Raw genomic sequence first — 7,152 nt, forward strand, 5'->3', positions numbered from 1 at the left:
GAAGTTCTTTTGAACTTTTCTCAATATCCTTGTAATTAATCCTGTCCTTCCTATTTTTTTGTGATATGGGACTTTTCTGGCTCTTCTTTATCAGTGTATCTGGTCACCAGCCTCAGCTTTGTCAATAACTCATTATTCTGTGACCTTGAACAAGTCATTTATCTCTGAATTGAATTTCTTCAAAACTCAATGATGGAGTGCATGATCTTCAATGTCTTTTCCAGTTCTAGAGAGTCATGATTCTATAATTATCTACAGTGGTAATTTTCCCCAACCTTAAATCAGCATTTACTGCCAGGCTTTCTTATCTCACTCACACTGTAAGCACTCATTTGGAAATGAGGGATGACTTTCAAATCTTTCTCTGTCATCTTTTGTCCCAAATACCAGACCTCTTTATACAAACCATTCCACCTGATGTCCCCTAGCCACCTCAAAAAACTCACCTTTGCAAATATGTATTCTTCCTCCTTTACCTCCTCGTTTCCTTAGAAATATCATGATCTTCTACAGTTGAAGCTCTTAAGATCAATACTTTAGTGACATCTTCAATTATCTCTTCACATAAACTTGATAAACAATCCTATCAGGTTTAACTATGAAAGTCTCTTGTATTCATCCAATTACTGTTTTGTTAGTGCCCTGGTTTGGGTATCCATGTTTCTTAGTGATTCAAACTACTGTAACAGTTTTCTAATCTGCAAATTTCCCATTCTTATCTTCAATCATTTCTTCCAAACCTTGTCTTGTTGCAACCAGAGCTAACTTCTTTTAGTACAGACTTAATTATATTTGATGAATTACTGCTCATAAAGCACTTAGAATGGTCGCTATAGTATAGTTATTTATATGCTGTATAAATATTAGCTATTATTATTATTCCATTGCACAAAAATGTTTGAAAACTTCCCTAATATACAGAGAAAAAGTCTATATTTTTTAGATTAGAATTTAAGAATCATTAAAATTTGGTATCGACTTTCCAGTTATATTTTCTACTCTATTTCACTGAATTAAAAAAAATTATTTTTAAAAAATGTTTGTTTATTTGTTTATTTATTTATTTATTTATTTAGAGTGTGTGTGCATGCGTGATGGAGAGGGGCAGAGAGAGAGAGGAAAAGAGAGAATCACAAGCTGGCTCTGTGCTGTCAGTGAGAATCCTGATGCAGGGCTCAATCACACAAACTGTGAGATCATGACCTGAGCCGAAATCAAGGGTAGGAACCTTAACCAACTGATCTACTCAGGCATCCCTCCACCCCCCCAAAAAAACCTTTAGTTGCCTTATTTTCACACATGTCAATTTTAAGAGGACGTTGTCCATCCTGTAGCCACTTTATTTTGTGTTACGTGGTTCTATTTCCCTCCTTCCTCCCCCACCAGAGCTTAGGTGTTTGGATAATGATTAGGCATTAATTATACAATAGAGGACCTCATCTGGCTATGAACCTATATGTTATTTGGCCTGCCACAAAAAGAAAAACTGGACCAAAATCTGATTTTCTTTTTCTCAGTAATTTATATTAATACATTTGGAAAGAATTTTCCAGTTAGCAGTAAGAAGGGGGGGGGGGTGGAATGATAATGGAAGAAGAAATAAACAGCAGTGGCCATGACGAGCCATATGTAAGATGAAGTTAGGTATGGACAGATAATAAGCAGAAGCAGGATTAGTTGATTCGGATGGAAATAAAATATGAGACCATTTATGCTGGAGGATATATGCCATAAGAAACCAGAACCAACTGGGTTCTTAGGGAATTTGAAATAGTAGATCCTAGAGCTGCTTCTATTTTTTTAATTTTTTAATTTTTTAAAATATACATCCAAGTTAGCATATAGTGCAACAATGATTTCAGGAGTAGATTCTTTAGTGTCCCTTACCCATTTAGCCCATCTCCCCTCCCATAACCCCTCCAGTAACCCTCTGTTTGTTCTCCATATTTAAGAATCTCTTGTGTTTTGGCCCTCTCCCTGTTTTTATATTATTTTTGCTTCCCTTCCCTTATGTTCATCTGTTTTGTCTCTTAAAGTCCTCATATGAGTGAAGTCATATGATATTTTTCTTTCTCTGACTAATTTCACTTAGCATAATACCCTCCAGTTCCATCCACGTAGTTGCAAATGGCAAGATTTCATTCTTTTCATTGCCAAGTAGTGAGTGGTATTCCCGTGTGTGTGTGTGTGTGTGTGTGTGTGTGCACATACATATGTGTGTGTGTGTGTGTGTGTGTGTGTATAACATCTTTTTTATCCATTTCTCAGCTGATATACATTTGGGCTCTTTCTATGATTTGGCTATTGTTGATAGTGCTGATATAAACATTGGGGTACAAGTACCTCTATGAATCAGCTCCTTGTATCCTTTAATAAAATACCTAGTAGTGCAGTTGATGGGTTGTAGGGTTGCTCTATATCTACTGTGTTGAGGAACCCCATACTGTTTTCCAACCAGTTGTCATTTCCATCAACAATGCAAGAGGGTTCCCCTTTCTCCACATCTTCACCAACATCTATTGTTTCCTGAGTTGTTAATTTTAGCCACTCTGACCTGTGTGAGCTGGTATCTCAATGTGGTTTTGATTTGTATTTCTCTGATTTTTAGTGATGTTGAACATCTTTTAATGTGTTTGGTAGCCATTTGAATGTCTTTTTCTATTCCTGTCTTCTACCCATATCTTCATTGGATTATTTGTTTTCCAGACGTTAAGTTTGGTATTTTCTTTATAGATTTTGGATACTAGCCCTTTATCTGATATGTCATTTGCAAATATCTTCTCCAATTCTTTGGTTGCCTTTTAGTTTTGTTGATTGTTTCCTTTGCTGTGCAGAAGCTTTTTATCTTGATTAGGTCCCAATAGTTTATTTTTTTCTTTTAGTTCCCTTGCCTTTGGAGACGTGTCAAGTAAGAAGTTGCTGTGGCTGAGGTCAAAGAGGTTGTTGCCTGTTTTCTCTTCTAGGTTTTTGGTGGTTTCCTGTCACACATTTGGGTCTTTCATCCATTTTGGAATTTATTTTTATGTGTAGTGTAAGAAAGTGGTCCGGTTTCATTCTTCCGCATGTTGCTGTCCAGTTTTCCCAGCACTATTTGCTAAAGAGACTGTCATTTTTCCATTGGATGCTCTTTCCTGCTTTGTCAAAGATTAAATGGCCATAAATTTGTGTGTCTAATTATGGGTTCTCTATTTTATTCCATTGGTACATGTGTCTGTTTTTGTGACAGTACCATCACAGATGACATAATGCTCTACATGGAAAACCTGAAAAACTCCACCAAAAAACCGGCTAGAACTGACACATGAATTCAGCTAAGTCTCAGGATATAAAATAAATGTACAGAAATCAGTTGCATTTCTATACACTAATAATGAAGCAATAGAAAGAGATATCAAGGAATTAATCCCATTTATAAGTGCACCAAGAATCATAAAATGCTTAGTAATAAACCTAACCAAAGAGGTAAAAGATTTGTATACTGAAAACTATAGAAAGCTTATTGAAAGAAAGTGAAGAAGCCACAAAGAAATGAAAAAAAAATTCCATGTTCATGGGTTGGAGGAACAAATATTGTTAAAATGTTGATACCACCCAAAGCAATCTACACATTCAATGCAATCCCAATCAAAATACTACCAGCATTCTCAAAGGTAGAACAAACAATCTTAAAATATGTATGGAACCAGAAAACACACTGAATAGCCAAAGTAATATCGAAAAAGAAAACCAAAGCTGGAGGCATCACAGCCTCAGATTTAACCTGTATCACTTAGTATAATATTCTGTAGAGGCATCCATGTTGTTGCAAAAGCAATATTTCATTTTTTAAGGTTGATTAATATTCAATTGTGTATATATACCACTTTTTTATAATTGATATTTTATTGGTTGTTCTAAGGATCACTACACAAATTTCAATTTGTACACAATTCTTAACATATATACTGAAAACCCAAAAAGGTCACGTAGCTGCAATTGTTTTGTGAAAGTTATTCCAGTGGCAATCCTGCTTAAAATTTTCAGGCAAATTTTTCTTCACAGTATATAAATTACCAATATCTTAAATGTTGATACACTGTAACATTGTTAAGTCCCATCATTTCACAAATAATAAAATATACATTACATATCCAAATTTTCAATCTTATATAGCACATTGACAAAGTTACTAGATAAACTGGACTACCACTACAAAGATGTTATGGAGTTCACAAAATTCTGCCAGGGAGAGACAAGATCAAGGAGTGGTTTTCCTCAGGAAACAATCCTACCAAGAACAAATGGGAATAGTAGTAATTTAAAATGTTCAAGACATATTAAATGCATGACTGACTCCAGATTTCCATTTAGTATGCTTTGTATTATAGGATATAAAAACTACCCCATCCAGGGACGCTTTTTCCAGGATATAACAACTATCAAGTTGAGTGCCTGACTCTTGGTTGTAGTTCAGGTTATGATCTCACAGTTCATGGGTTCGAGCCCCACATCTGGCTCTGTGCTGACAGTGTGGATCTGCCACTCTGCTGTTCATGCTCTGTCTCTGTCAAAAATAAATAAATAAACCTTTTAAAAAAACCTATCCCATGTATGGAATGTTAAGCTGACACCCAAGATAATCAAAGCCTCCCATATTCAATATACCGCTATTTTCTTGTACCAAAAAGTAAACAACCATACAATTATTTCACTTCTTAAAAAAAACATTTACACTTAAAAAGTAGTATGGATGAGATTTCTCCCTTCTTAAAAATGTTTATAGAGCTACTAAAAAACTTGCATTTACAAAATAGTTGATAAAAAATATTCCTCTGGATTGTACAAGAAAGGAGACAGGGAGCACTGATAAGACATGGTATGTGATATTAATCAAACTTGGCTTCTTTCTCTCCTGCTTCATCAGAGGCTGGACTCTCCTCATTTTTAGTTTCTCCATTTTCTGCATGTAAGTCTTCTTTCATTTCTTGGTTAGCCACTTCAACCTGTTCTCCCTTTGGTCCCCCTTTCCACTTTGTTTCCACTTTTTTTTGTCTGAAGATTTATTCCTTCCTGCCACTTGTTTTGGCTTTGTTTCCACTTTTCAGGAGCGGGTTTGTCTGACAACGTCCCCAATCTCGTCTTGGGCTCCTCCTTTGCCACCCCCTCAGTGGAGATGAACTTTCTTTTAGATATCATGGCAAAGTGGCTGGTGTGTGCTGGTGCCTGAGGGTCAACGGGGTGCTGAGAGCCTTCATGAAGTTGGGCTCTATACTGCTTTTCTTTTACCCTTTCAACTATGGATGGACACTTAGCTTGTTTCCATATCATGACTATTATAAGTAATGCTACAATAAACATAGGGTTACATGTATCTTTTAGAATTAAATTTTCATGAGTTCTTTTTGGTAAATACCCAATAGTGGAATTATTGGAATATACAGTATTTTTAGTTTTAATTTTTGAGGAATCTTCATACTGTTTTCCACAATGACTCTACCAATTTGCATTCCCACAAACAGTGCACAAGGGTTCTTTTTTCTCCACATCCACACCAACACTTGTTATTTCTTGTCATTTTCACTTTAGCCATTCTAACTCACATGAGGTGATATCTCATTGTGTTTTCTAAATGTTTATTTTTTTAGAGAAAGAGAGAGAACACACAGGGGAGGGGCAGAGAGAGAGGGAGACAGGATCTGAAGCAAGCTCTGTGCTGACAGCAGAGAGCCTGATGCGGGGCTCAAACTCACAAACTGAGAGATCACGACCAGAGCCAAAGTTGGACACTTAACCAACTGAGACCCCCAGGTGCCCCTCTGTGTGGTTTTGACTTGCCCTTCCCTGATGAGGATGACTGATGTTGACAATCATTTCATTTGTCAGTTACCCATCTGTATGTCTTCTTTGGGAAAAGGTCTATTCAGAATTTCTTCCCAGGTTTTAATCAGATTGTTTAAGTTTGTGGTGTTGCATTGCATAAGTTCTTTATATATTTTGGATACTGATCCCTTATTGGATATATCATTTGCACATACCTTCTCCCATTCAGTAACTTGTCTTTTTGTTTTGTTGATGGTTTCCTTTGCTGTGAAAAGCTTTTTATTTTTATATAGTTCCAATAATTTAATTTTGCTTTTGTTTCTCTTGTCTTAGGAAACATATCTTAAAAAATGTTGCCATGGCTAATGTCAAAGAAACTACTGCTTGTGTTCATTTTTAGAATTTCTATAGTTTCAGGTGTCACATTTAGGTCTTTAATCCATCTTGAATTTATTTTTGTGTATGGTGTTAGAAAGTAATCAAATTCCATCCTACTTCTATCCAATTACATATATGTAGTTGTTCTGGTTTCCCAACATATTTTCATTGAAAATACTTTATTTTTACCATTCTATATTCTTGCCTCCTTTGCGAGATTAATTGACCATATAACTGTAAATTTATTTCTAAGTTGTCTATTCTGTTTCAGTGATCCATGTGTCTATTTTTGTGCCAATAACATACTGTTTTCATGACTATAGATTTTAAAAATCTCTCAACAAATTGGGCCTAGTGTGAAAATTCCATATAATGGCCATACAAGAAAAAAAAATACAGTTGACATCATGCTCAATTTTGAAACGTTGAGAAGTTTTCTCCTAAGATCAGGAAAAAGACTTGGATATCCACACTCACCACTTTTATTCAGTGTAGTACTGGAAGCCCTAGCCACAGCAATCAGACAAGAAACAAAAATAAGAAACATTCAGTTGTCTAAATAAAAAGTTAAAGTTTCACTATTTTCATATTACGTGATATTATATTTAAAAAATTCTAAACACTTCACAAAAAAAACTGCAGTAAAGATGCAGGATACAAAATTAATACCCTAAAATAATATTACTTCTATACACTAATAACGAAGTAGCAGAAAGAGAAATTAAGAAAATAACTCCACTTACAATTGCACTACAAGCATAAAATAGTTAGAAATAAACTTAAAACTAAAAGGCAACCAACGGAATGGGAAAATATATTTGCAAATGACATATCGGACAAAGGGCTAGTATCCAAATTCTATAAAGAGCTCACCAAACTCCACACCCGAAAAACAAATAATCCAGTGAAGAAATGGGCAGAAAACATGAATAGACACTTCTCTAAAGAAGATCTCTGGATGGCCAACAGGCACAT

General features: G+C 35.3%; 1 pseudogene; it reads right to left on the minus strand.

Moving 5' to 3' along the window:
* Window positions 1–4,745: 4,745 nt before the first annotated feature.
* LOC122477092 lies at window positions 4,746–5,307 on the minus strand (annotated as a pseudogene).
* Between the last annotated feature and the right edge of the window lie 1,845 nt (window positions 5,308–7,152).

This window comes from Prionailurus bengalensis, chromosome X (genome assembly GCF_016509475.1).
Source record: "Prionailurus bengalensis isolate Pbe53 chromosome X, Fcat_Pben_1.1_paternal_pri, whole genome shotgun sequence".
Taxonomy (NCBI): domain Eukaryota; kingdom Metazoa; phylum Chordata; class Mammalia; order Carnivora; family Felidae; genus Prionailurus; species Prionailurus bengalensis.